The 12,442-nt window shown below is 59.1% G+C and overlaps 1 pseudogene; it reads left to right on the top strand.

Annotated features, from left to right (window-relative positions):
* The first annotated feature begins 11,175 nt into the window (after positions 1-11,175).
* LOC116569796 lies at positions 11,176-11,252 on the top strand (annotated as a pseudogene).
* The last annotated feature ends 1,190 nt before the right edge of the window (positions 11,253-12,442 follow it).

The raw sequence follows: 12,442 nt of genomic DNA, 5'->3' as shown, positions 1-12,442 counted from the left end.
CCCTGAGGCAGGCTTGACAGGGCTCCCAGCCTTGGGTCCCTGGGGTAGACCCCAGGGCATGGGTGACAGCTATGACCCGTGACCTGTGTTAGCTTCTAAGGGGGGCACGACCAGACAGCCCCCTGATTGCCCCAAAGCCGAGGGTGCACCAGGCTCCTCACAACCACACATTCCAGGAAGCCCAGGATCAGCCTGTGGGAACCTCATCCAACCCACAGTCATCCTGACGGCCTATAATTTCAGGCCTTGTGTCTGTTTGAGGGACCTGTGCTCAGAACATGGAAACATGGATGTTTTGCAAAGTCACCATTTAAATCCCAGGTGTTGCAAAGACCAGCGTGGGGCGTGGGGCAGGGCACACTGGGTCTGGGGCCTGTTCAGGGCTTATTTTAAAAACCTTTAAGAGCATTAATAACCATCCTGCGGTGACGTGAGACATCACCCCAGTAGTCAGCGTGCAAGGGACATCGGGGTGACTTCAGGACAGATCCAGTGGGCACAGCATCTTGTGGCGACGGCCTGAGCCCTCCTCCAAGCACCCTGGGGACTTTTAATATCATAATATTCTCATTTTTTAACGATCTGCCCAAGCCAGCGATTTCCTTCCAGGAGATGGAGCCGTTCTCTCAAGGCGTCTTGTGAGACCTGGGGATTTAAACACAAATCCACTGAAATCACAGACTCGTGGACCTGGTATAAGTATGCAGCACGGGTCTAACAGGACGGGAGGCTGCTGCTCCCCCTCCCCTGGGCGTCTGAGCGAAGCCAGCCTGGGACAAACGGACCCCTGTGACCCTCGGGCCTGTTCTCCTGGGGAGCGGGGCCCCTCGCCGTGAGTCAAGGAGCCGGCAGGCGAGGATGAGACGTGCTTGGGGAGGAGGGGCTCCTGGAGCCTGAGGGGCTGAGGGCGGCCCAAGGCTGAGCGAGTGGACTGCTTAGAGCCTCTGGAGGCCTGCGTGTCACGGGGCATGGGTTGGAAATTTAAAAAACAAACAAACAAACAAAAACAAGAAAACAACAAAACAAAAAAATGAAGAAGAAGAAGAAAAAGAAAAAAAACAAGAAATTAGTTCGTCAGAGAGGAGGACAAGTAGCTTCCCAGTAGTGACGCCTGTTTCTTCTTAATCAGTTTAGCCTGGCCTGGAACCAGATTCATTTTTAGGTGAAACCACAGTGACAGGCAAACCCAAAGGACCTAGGATTCCCATAGAGCTTTATGGATTTCTTCTGAAAAAGTGAAATCTCACCAGTGTCCTTGGAGAAGTCACGCTACGGACCGTGCTGTGCTATAGCTGAGAAAGCCTCGGAGACCCTCAGTGCCCCCGCCTTGGGTCACACACCTGCCATGGCCCTTCCACACCTGCTGCCTGCTCAGGGTCTGACCTTGCCCCCAGAGGACGTCTGATTCCCTGGGGCGAGCTGGAACAGGAGCCGGCAACAGTGCGTTGGTCCCAGATCCTTTAGATCACTTGTGGTCTGTTGGACGGATTCCTGCGAATTGGGCTTTCAGTCCAGAATTCAGGGATAATAGGGGAGAATCATGATATTGTGCCAGAGGAAAGTTGTAAGCCTCTAGATGTGACATCCGGAGGCTGCTGTCTTTGGGGATATTTTGGGGGACTGGGAAAGGGCACGTGGGGGGCACTCTCGACCCGGTGTGCCCGCGGGGCTACAAAGCAATTGGTCAGTCACTTCACCCGTCCTGGCTGTGTGATCGCGGGCACGTGGCTCTCCCAACCTGTTTCTGATCCACTGAATGTGGCTGATTTCAGCACACACACACCCCACCAACCCATGTCACTGATAATGGCAGAATTTGGTGAGGGGAGCCTCTGTCCTCTCAGGCAAGCACTGGGGGCACCCCAGAATTTCTCCTGGAGTGGGGAGCAGGAAGTGTCTCTCTGGGCTCAGCCGGGACCCTGGGCAAGGTGAGAGGTGCCATCCACCTACACCCACATCATGGGTAAGGGTCCCCGCCCAGGAGCGGGGGACAGGGGACTGCGGGATACAGGAGGAGCCAGGGACAAGCCCAGAGGAGCCTCTAGCTCCCGACATGTTGGTAGGAATCGGGAGATGGCCAGGGGGGCTGTGTGGGAGGGACACCACGTCCATGCAGCACCCAGCTCTACCCCAGACGCTGCTACTTGGGGACACTGATTGCACCACAAGAGGGCCACGGAGTGACCGGGCCCATCACCCCGCTGTCTAGGGGCTTTTGTGGATGGGAGTCAGAGGGGCCCAACACCCAACTGCTGGGTCCCCGTATCACCCTGCTGTCCACCTGTCCCCAGGGAGGGGAGAAGACCCTGGTCCCCTTACTAGGCACAGGCACTGTCCCCCCTCAAAGAGGGAGCTATACCTGAGGACCCTCTAGGGGGTCCACCAGAGTCCCTGCGGCACGCAGACTGAGCAGGAGGAGGGTTGTGGGCCGGAAAACCAGCACTTGGGGGCCGCGGTGGAAACGAGGAAGGCAGCGACATCCCAGCTGCCCCAGATCCGGAAACCAGGGACTCCAGCCTCGGGGAAAGGCACAGCAGCCTCCGCCATCATTGGCAAAGACGCCCACCAGCCAGGTTTCTCGTTGGAATCTGGAGCAGTCCCATCCCTCGGTCAGCTGAGCTGACCACGGATGCAGAGCGCAGGCTCCTGGGCTGGTGGATGAAGGCCTCGGGCCCCTGATTCATGCAGCACCGAGCACGAAGAGGACAAGCAGACTATGGTCCCTGCTTCCCAGGAGAGAATACAGCCATGGACTCCCCCCAGAGAAAGTGGGATCCATGCACGACCCTACTTAAAACTCCTGCCCTAGCATCCTTCTGGGGACCAGCCAGCTTGCCTTTGTCCCCATAGCCATGAACATATGGATTTTAAGGTTGTTGTTGCATCCTGGTCGAGAGAAATCTCTTTCCTCTTGGATGCTAACATTGTTCCCTCCTGGGCCCCTGGAAACCTCTTCAGGCAGGAACCCCTTTTGGCGAGGGGTACGTAGGAGGGTGTCAGAGGACCACGGTCCCCACATCGCCACCAACAGCCCAGCTGTTGCGCTGGGCCCTTGACTCAGCATTTCTAAAGCCTGTCTCTCTCCTGAGACCATCTCGGGTCAGCTTTCCGGCTGTGGGAGAGGGGGACTCATTTCTTGCTTTCTCTCGAATCGAATTTTCTCATTCCCCCAAACTGCCCTGAATGTACTCACAAATGAGGTCACGCTTTTAGATGTACGTACAGATCTATTTTTTCTAAACGTCGATACAGCTTTCTCAACAGAAACAAGGGAGGCATCTCAGAGTGAAAACCCATCTATCTCTTGTGGTTTGGTCTGATGAAAGTCTCGGCGAAGCCTCAAACCCACACATCCGTCTTGGGTGCAGGGGGGCACTCAGCGCCGAGGCCCCCTCCCATCCCCCCCGCCACCCCCCAGTGCGGCAGAGACTTTCCCAGAACTCCGGCCTCCTCTGGTCGGCCTGGGAAAAGATGCATTTAGAGTCATTTCTGTTTGCAGTGTTTGGGGCTTTGTTTTTTTTTGCGGGTTATGTTTTTGGTTTTGGTTTGGGGCTATTTCATAATCCAGAAACATACTAGCTCTTGTCCCTCGGTGCATTGTCTAGAACGTGATACCGGGGCCAGTGGAACCCTCTAATTAGACAGCCTCGGTGGAATGAGCGAGGTTTTAAAGACTAAAATAAACTGTCCATGGGAGACAAACAGAGCCGGGCGGCCCTCCCCTCGCCTGAAGCATTTCCTGGGGCCAGCAAGGCCCGCAGAGGCCAGGGGGGGTCCTGCCGGCCTGGGGCACTGGCCAGAGCAGCTTTGCACTTGACCGTGAGGACAGAACAACTCAAGGGCTCTTCCTCGTCACTATGTTTGTTTTTTAACGAGGACATCAGCACTATTTCCAATTCTTCTGGATGATGAAGACTCCACTTTGGGCACCCCCGTGAAGGTGGCCTTGTCATCACCTGGCGGGAAGTCCAGGGCCAGATGCCCAGAGTCCGATGCTGACTCTGGAGAGGCGGAGCCCGGGCCAATCCCAAGCTCTTTTCCTGTGACCCCAAAACACTCATCGGCTCCGTCTGTCCATCCCACGAGCCTTGCTGGTCTAGAGGGAGGATCCATTTTTCTTTCTTTCTTTCTTTCTTTTTTTTTAAGATTTTATTTATTTATTTGACAGAGGGAGAGATCACAAGAAGGCAGAGGCAGGCAGAGAGAGGAGGAAGCAGACCCTCCGCAGAGCAGAGAGCCTGATGCGGGGCCCGATCCCAGGACACCGGGATCATGACCTGAGCCGAAGGCAGAGCTTCACCCACTGAGCCACCCAAGCGCCCGAGGGAGGATTTATTTTAACATCTGCCCAAGTCACCGCCACCGTGGGCCACCCCAGCCCCAGGGACAGCCCCCTGGGCGTCACGGGCAAGTCCAGGCACCGTGGGTGGTTCTGATACCATGGCTGGTTCCACAGGCCTGTGGCCAAGCCAAGTCAAGGTGGCGTTGGCCCAGCGGGAGCCTGGGCAGACAGGACAGGCACACCCGTCTCACATGTGGGCCCCAGACGCTGTGGACCCCCTCTTGCCCCATCGGGGCGATGACTGCTGAGTCCACACCCCAGCTTCGCGGGGCGGGGGTCTGCGCACATGAGTTACTGGAAGGCCCTGTCACTTTCCACCCTGCAAAACCCACCGGAAAAACGTCTGGGCCTAGCCCCAGGCCGCTAACCACTTCCTGTAAAGCTTCTGAGGAACAGCAGAGCTGGGGTCTCTGGCTTTTCTCCACCCCACCCCCACGCTTTCCTTCTCCAGCCCGAGCTGCCAAAGTAAAGAGGACCATTCTGTTCACAGGGTCCTGCATTCCAGAGAAGGCTCGGGTTACAGCGGGGGTGGGGTTGTCCGGGGCTGCACTGAGCCAGTGAGCGGGTGACCTGGAGGCCTGTGCTGCAAGGTCGGGGGTGGGAGAGGCACCCCGAGCCCAGGCCACCCAGAGGGGACCTCAGGATTCAGCCAGACAGGGGCACACGCAGCAGTGATAAAGGGGGGTTGGCGGTAGGTCCATTAGGCTCCGCTGAGGACCAGACTCCACCTTGAGTTTTCCCTGCATTGCCCTCCCATTTTCCTGCCAGTCCTTGGAGCCCCCAGGGCCTGGGGACCCCGTCCCCACGCAGGTGAATCACCGGGCTGAACCCTGCCCTCTCTCCTAGCCCTGCTCTCTTGCCTTCTCAGCAACATCTCATGCTTTGCAAGATCTGTGCTTTGCCAGGATGTTGGGGCCCCCAGTTGTGCAGATACATGCAGAGCCCTGACCTGAGGACACTAGGGCAGCCGCTGTTGGAGCTCTGGACTCTGTGAATCAAGGAGGGCCGGGCCTTGCTCAGATGAAGGCTTCCCATGGGGCATAAGGCTGAATGCGGGGCGCGCCACCTCCCAGCCCAGCTGCAGGGTCCTCCACCGGGGGAGGGGGGCATGCAAGGAGCACGCAGCTGGGCCATGTGTCCGCTGCCGCTCCCGCTCCCTCCCACACCAGCCGGAACGTCCGAACAGAAGCATCTCTTGTTTCCCAGGGCAGCCAGCCTCCCGCTGTTGCTCCCGTTACATGCGTGAGGCTGCCGCAGAGGGTCAAGGGGGACCCCAAGGGCCTTCCTCCATTTCTCTCTGTGCTCCAGGCCTTCAGAGGCGGTCCCCCGGCAGGTGTTCCTGGTGCTCCTTCTCCCCTACCTTCTGGCCAAGGAGAGGTCCCCTTGCCCTCGGATCTCTGCTCTAGTCTCTGACACGCAGCTTCCCTCCCACATTGATGGGCAAACTGTGTCGGGTTCACCCACGGAGTCATGCGAGTTAGTAGTGACTGAACCAATGCAAGTCACACCTGCTGCTAGACCTGGGGCTGGACCTCCACCATCACCAGCCCTGACCTCCACCATCACCACCCCTGACCTCCACCATCACCAGCCCTGACCTCCACCATCACCAGCCCTGACCTCCACCATCACCAGCCCTGACCTCCACCATCACCAACTCTGACCTCCACCATCACCAGCCCTGACCTCCACTGGGACCTCGTTCTGGGGTAGCACAGAGTCAGCCTTTCCCCGCCTGGGCTCCCTAGACCTGGCATCATGGGAGGTGGGAAGTCTCCAGAGAGACAAACAACCCGTAGGATGGGTGAATGGTGACAGGTGCTGCTTCACATGTCTGCGAGTGTCAGGGGACATGCATGTGGCAGGACGGTGGATACTCTCGGGAGAGGCTGTTAATTCTCATGCATGGTGACAGGATTTGGGGATGCGAGCGAGAGCCCTTATCCTCGGGAGAGGGGTGTCCCAGGTCCCAGGCTTTGTGGTCCAGCTTCCAGCTTCGGGTGCATCAGAGAAGGAATGGGAGGAAGCAGGGAAACCCGGAGGCAAACCTGGAGGGTAAGCCGGTGAGGACCACTGTGTCCCTGTGTGAGCACGAGCAGCCAAACACAGGCCGTCCTTCACCCTCTGCGTGGGACCTGGGTCTCCCAAACGAGCTACTGGTTTCCTCCAGGGCCATTTGGAAAGCCCTTTGGAGTATGGCTGGCCTGGTCCCCGTCTACCCAGATACCACCGTGCACACAGCCTGCAACCACCACACCTCGGGGACGTTCCCAGCTCTGCCCTGGGTCTGTCTGGGTTTGAACTTTTAGAACATGGGCTCATGGGGCACCTGAGTGGCTCAGTGGGTTGAAGCCACTGCCTTTGGCTCAGGTCATGATCCCAGGGTCCTGGGATCGAGCCCCACATCAGGCTCTCTGCTCAGCAGGGAGCCTGCTTCCCCCTGCTTCCTGCTTCTCTGCCTACTTGTGATCTCTGTCTGTCAAATAAATAAATAAAATCTTAAAAAAAAAAAAAAAGTTAAAAAAAAAGAACATGAGCTCATGTCCATGCAGGGGTTTCTGTCTGCCCAGACTTCTCCATTGAACAGTGCCTGCGCCCAGAGGCCGTTGGGTTTTCCTCCTCCTGCAAGTGGCGGCCATGGCCAACGCCCAAAGCCCAGCGCCCAAGAGTGGGTAGGGTGCGCCTGTCTCATGGCTGCCAGAGGCTTGAAACCCTGCTTCCATGGACGGCACCATAAATACAGAACGGAATGGCTCAGTGTTTGGAAAACCCAGCTGGGCGGGAGCAGCTGGTATTTTGCTTTGGAATCCTTCCGCTGCGCTTTCCTTGGTTTCTCGACTTCACTCAAGGCCCGTCTGCTCCCCAGGGGCAGGCCTTCAACTCAACGTCAAGGGCACCCCAGCAGCCGGCCACGTGGAGCTCGAGGTTGCTTCTGGCAGCCGGTGACCACGGGGACCTGGCACATGGAGGCGCTGGAATCTTCCGGCTCTGGCAGAGCCACACAGAGGTTAACAGGGGCCAGTTGTCCCCGGTATGGCCCTGCCCCAGTGTTTACCGGCCCAGGCCTCCAGGGACTCCCTAAGGCAATTTTAGCCCAAACCCCATTTCTGCCACCTTCAGCCTGATTCTTGACCAGAGACAATAGCACAAGTGCCATCTCCTTGGAGGTGCTGCTCGGAGGGACTGAGGACACCCTGAAGAGTCAGGGGTCCGGGTCTGGGTCTCCTCCATCCTCCTCCTCACTCATCCCTCCCCACCTCCCTCCTTCCCTGGGCCCCACCCCCCAACCTGAGCCTTTCCCAGCAGCCTCCCACACTCTACTCAGAGCCTCCCCAGGCCTCAGGCCATGTGTCCTCAGGGACAGGACCCGAGCCGGCCACCTTCTACCGAGGCGGCTGGCTGGCTCTGAGCTCCGTGGTCAAGAGGCAGCCAACATTTCCAGCGGACGCCTGCCCGGTGGCCCCCTTGAACTTCACGGGTCCAAAACAAGTCCACCAGCACTGTCCTGGACGTCACCCCCTTCCCACGGCCACTTTTCCTAGAGACGAGGCCGCTGGACTTGCTGCCTGCTGGTCCCCCTTGCTATCCTGCAGGTCCCTACAGACCGAGGGTCCCCAGTTGCCCACAGCTCAGAGACAGCACCTTCCTTTCCTTCCTTGGGTTCAATCGAGACTGGGCCCAGCAAGGGGCCACAGACAGGCCAAGCCCAGGGAGCTTGGGCCTCCCACTGAGAAGCAGACAGAGCATGCGCCCAGAGCAGAACAGGCTGGGCGTGGGGGTCCAAGGAGAGGAGGAGGTGTCACGTCCAAGTGTACCCCATCTCAGTGGCAGGGGTGGGGTGTGCTGGGACCCCACGGATACACAAAGTGATGCACAGGTGTGCCCAGCGGGGGGCCAGGGTTTTGAAAGAGTTAAAGAGAGGACGCCCCTTGCACTGCCCAGTGCTTTGGAACGGATCCCTCATTGCTGTCGTAACAGACGGAGAGGTAGCCGCAAGCCAAGCCCTGGGCTGGGAGCTCGCCGTACATCTCCTCATCTAACCCTCTGAGCTAGGAAGTCGTGCCCATTTCACAGCACAGGAAACAGAGGCCCGAGTGCCCATTTCACAGCACAGGAAACAGAGGCCCGAGTTAACAGGCGACAAGGTGACATAGCCAGTGACAAGAAGGAAGGTGGGGTTTAAACCCAGGCCATCAGCCCCCAAAACTCACAACCCTGCCGCCTGACCTCCTGATCCCTGAGAAACTTCTGGGGTGAGGCACCGGGTACAGTGAGGGGCTGTAGCTCTGAGAAGACGGACTGGGGATTTGTTGCAGGGGAAGGGGTTTCAGAGCCCTTTTGGGGCGTCCCCTGCCGTGTGCGTGCCGCCCCTTTACGACAAAATAAAAGCCGCCTAAAACCAGCTCTTGCTCTGGGTCTCCACGTGAGCGAGAGTCACTTCCTATAGGAGCCCCTAGGACGGGACAAGGGGAGGACGCGCCCCTTTCTAGCTGTGTGTTCCCGGAAAGCCCCGGTTACTGACCTCACCGCTGCCCCCCGAGAATCAGGGGTGCTCGGCCAAAACTACCGCACACAGCTGCGGAGCAGGGCCTGGAACCTCCGTGCTGGGCGTGGGCCCCCATCTCCAGGCAGGGGTCTCCCGGCTCTGTGGCTCCTGAGGGGAGTCTAGGTAACTCAGCCCCTCGGTTTAACAGGACGAAACAGCTGGTTTCAATTTAGAGCAATCCCTGCGCCCAGCTGCGACCCCGAGGAACCGAGTTATTTCTTGAAGTCGAAGCTCTGTTGGATCTTTTCAAGCAGCCGAGGGCCATCCGGTGCAGCCGGGTGTTGTCACATGACGCCCGTTCCATCCACCCCCACCCCGTCCGGTGGGTCCTGCAGAAACACAGCCGCGCCAGGGACCCTCCACACGGTCCCGTCCTCGGGCACCTCCTGACCTCAGCTGTTACAAACCCAACATGGTTTTTTAAAAGTGCTCAAGGATTGAGAGAAAGCCCTAAACAGTCTGGGGCTCAGGAGTGCCCACCCCTGGAAAGGGTGAACAGGTTCCTTCCATGCTAATATTTGGCAGCCAGAAGAAGGAGAGAGCAAGGGGACAGAAACTCACCACAGCTGTTACGTACCTAAGGGGACTTTCTCAAGCACCAACCCTGTTTGAACAATGACCTGCCTGGCCCGCTCTTGGGCCCCTAAATTCTTTCTCCGTTCAGTCCTGCATCCTCTTGGCCCCCCTCCCCCCAGTTACTTAGTAGGAAAGTAATCTGTTCTCTGGGAGACTTAAGGCACCTGCCCTAGGGGACCCCCTGTGAGTCCTGCCTCTCTGTCTCGGCTCCCTGGGACATTGCACAGCCCGGGGCAGAGCCTGAGTCTCCCCACATCACCGTCCGGCCCCCACGGACCTGGCAGGCCCCACTGTCCGGGGCCCCAGCAGCCTGCCCCTCCTTCCCTGCCCCACTCTGTTCTGGAAACGGCCCCAGCAAGGACCCCGGGAGACGATGGTGGGTCTGCTGCCCAGCACTGGCCGGTCCAGGACAGGCATGCGCTGCACTCTGGCCAGGACTGTATGAGTTATGTCTGCTTTGGGGGCCCTGGGCACGTTCCCTCACTCTTGCTGCGTGATGGAGAGTGGGGTCTCTGGCTGCCGGGGGTGGGGTGGGGGAAGAGCAGAGCTGCTGCGGGCATGTTGGCGACCAGGTCGGGCCACCACAGGTCCTGGGGCCGCCCCGTCTCCAGGGCCCCGAGCAGCCCTCCACGTGGTGAACCAGGGCTGACCCCTGTCCCTTGCAGGCAAGTACTGTGCCGAAGCCGGTCCGCCTGTGGCTCAGTGCAGACCAGCAGGAGCCGGGGGCAGGCTTCTCCATCAGCCTGGGGTGGAAGGAGCTGGAGCTGGCCGCCAGCGCCCCATGGCCAGGCCAGGAGGAGGGGGCGGTGGCGGGCTGAAGAGAGGAGCGAGGGTGAGACCAGGGCTGAGAGCAGAGAATCGGAGCTGATAGGGGTGGGGGGAGTGGTAAGCACCCTCACCCCCTGTGCGGCCGGGTGGGCGTCTAGAAGGCCAGTCGCTCACCCACATCCTGGCTGCCTGAATGCCCGGACACAGAAGGGCCGAGTGCCCAAGTACCCACAGGACATGCCGAAGACTCCCTCTGCGGGATACGTCACCATATCTCCAGCTCTGTAAACATGCGAGCCTCCCTGAGCTGCTCGCACGGGCGTGGAGATGGCCGGCAGGGGTCTCCTCCTTTCGAGACACATTTGGGAGCCCACGTCTTGGCGTCTTGCACGCTGGGCCTCGGGGGTGCATGTGCACAAATGAGACTCTCCCCGGGCAGGTCACCGCGTGGCAGTGGGAGGCAGGCACCTGCTGAAGGCTGGACCGGCTGACGAGCAGAGGCGTTTGTGAGGAATTAAGGTCCCAGCACTGAGCAAAACATTTTGCATCAATTGTATCTGTCTCCCTGGGGCAGATCGGAGTTTCCAAAGGCCGCCCGCCCCGCCTGTGTATCTCACCCCAAGTGCCAGTCACCACCGCCCTCCAAAAGAGGATGGCCCTGAGGTGCTGGTAAATGTTCACCAGTGGGTTATTGGTGAGAACACGTCTGGTCTGAAGCGCCTCCAGTGTCTGCGCATAAACGTCTCCGGCCGTGGCAGCCAAACTCCCGGTGGGACATCCCCGAGCCGGCTCGAGGTCGGCCCACGAGGCCGCGTTTCCCCCGTGCAGACCCAACAGATGGGGCTACCCCGGGGGCAGAAACAATGCCGATATAAAGCAGAATAATATGGAAGTGATAGGTTTTGAGAAGTGACGGCCTTTATTTTTCTAATACGATTTATGTATCGCTTCTCGGCCTTTTGGCTAAGATCAAGTGTAATACGATTTATGTAATTACAAGTTTCTGTAACTTCACCTTTAATGAGGCCCCTGGCGAACCGGCTGGTGGAATTCTGGACACTTTACCAGGCGGTTCCCCTGCGCCAGCGCCAGCGGCTCCAGATGCCAGATGCCAGAGGCCAGGGTGAGACTTGCCTGCGGGGTGGGGGTGGGGATAGCCAGGCATGGGTGGGCGGTGCTTCTCAGCAATCGCAGACCACGCACACACTGAGTTTGCAAGAGAGGAAGCAGGGTCCCAGCGGATCCCCACAGGGAGCAGGGGCCCCGCCGGGTCTGGGTGACGGCCACGACGGCCCCCCTCAGGCACACGTGACCCAGGGTCTCTGAGAAACTAGGCAGCCTCAGTGTCCTTCAGGTATTTTCAGGGTGGCACCCCATACACCTGCTCCGGAACGGGCAGGGGTGTCCCAGCCTCTGTCTGGTGGCCAACGCTGTTCGAATGTCCCTTGCCAGCACACGGGATCAGATTCTGTCCCCACAGAACGTTGTTACCCTTTAGCGACCAACCCATTTGTGATTCTCCAACAACCCATCAGCCACCAGACTGACCGCTAGAGAATTTGCTCTTCTGAAGACAGACCTCCGAGCCTCGCAGAGAAGCTGCGGCAGAGAAGCGCAGCTTCTCAGCCAACAGCCCCCGTGTCTGTGGATAGGGCCCGTCCTGGCTGCTGCTGACCCTCTGCTGGGAATTATTGTGGGGGGGTGACCCGGTCACACATGGGGACACTTGGGAGCTGGCAGAGCACAGTGCTGGGGACAGGTCTGCAGCCTTTCTCCCTAGGAGCTGCGACCGTGGGGTCCTTCCTCTTTCTGGGGCTGGAAGATGGGGTGGCCGGCGAGGGGCAGTGGCCATGTGTCCTCACGGCAGAGGGGCCCGCTGGAGGAGCTATGTCTGTGGGAGCGAGGCCACAGGTGCCAGCAGGACCCTGACCTGGCCGAGAAGGGCTGGGTGGGAACCCCAAGTCTGCAGCAGAATTCCTCTTATGGCACAACTGCTGCCGGGGTACGAGAACCTGCCTCCCAGACGGAGCCGTGCTGTGTCGCTCTGAGGTCACAGGGTCGGCAGGCACTCCACTCGAGGCGGGTCACTTGAGGACATGTGTGCAGCAGATAACAAAGGAGCGCCAGGGGACCCCGAGACGGGTGTCCCTGACCGTGCCTCAGGTGCTCAGGACCACAGCCGTGAAACCGCATCTGTGAATCTCATGGAC

Source organism: Mustela erminea, chromosome 11, assembly GCF_009829155.1.
Source record: "Mustela erminea isolate mMusErm1 chromosome 11, mMusErm1.Pri, whole genome shotgun sequence".
NCBI classification, from domain to species: domain Eukaryota; kingdom Metazoa; phylum Chordata; class Mammalia; order Carnivora; family Mustelidae; genus Mustela; species Mustela erminea.
Note: the sequence above shows the minus strand (reverse complement) of the source record. Positions and strands in the feature narration are given on the sequence as shown.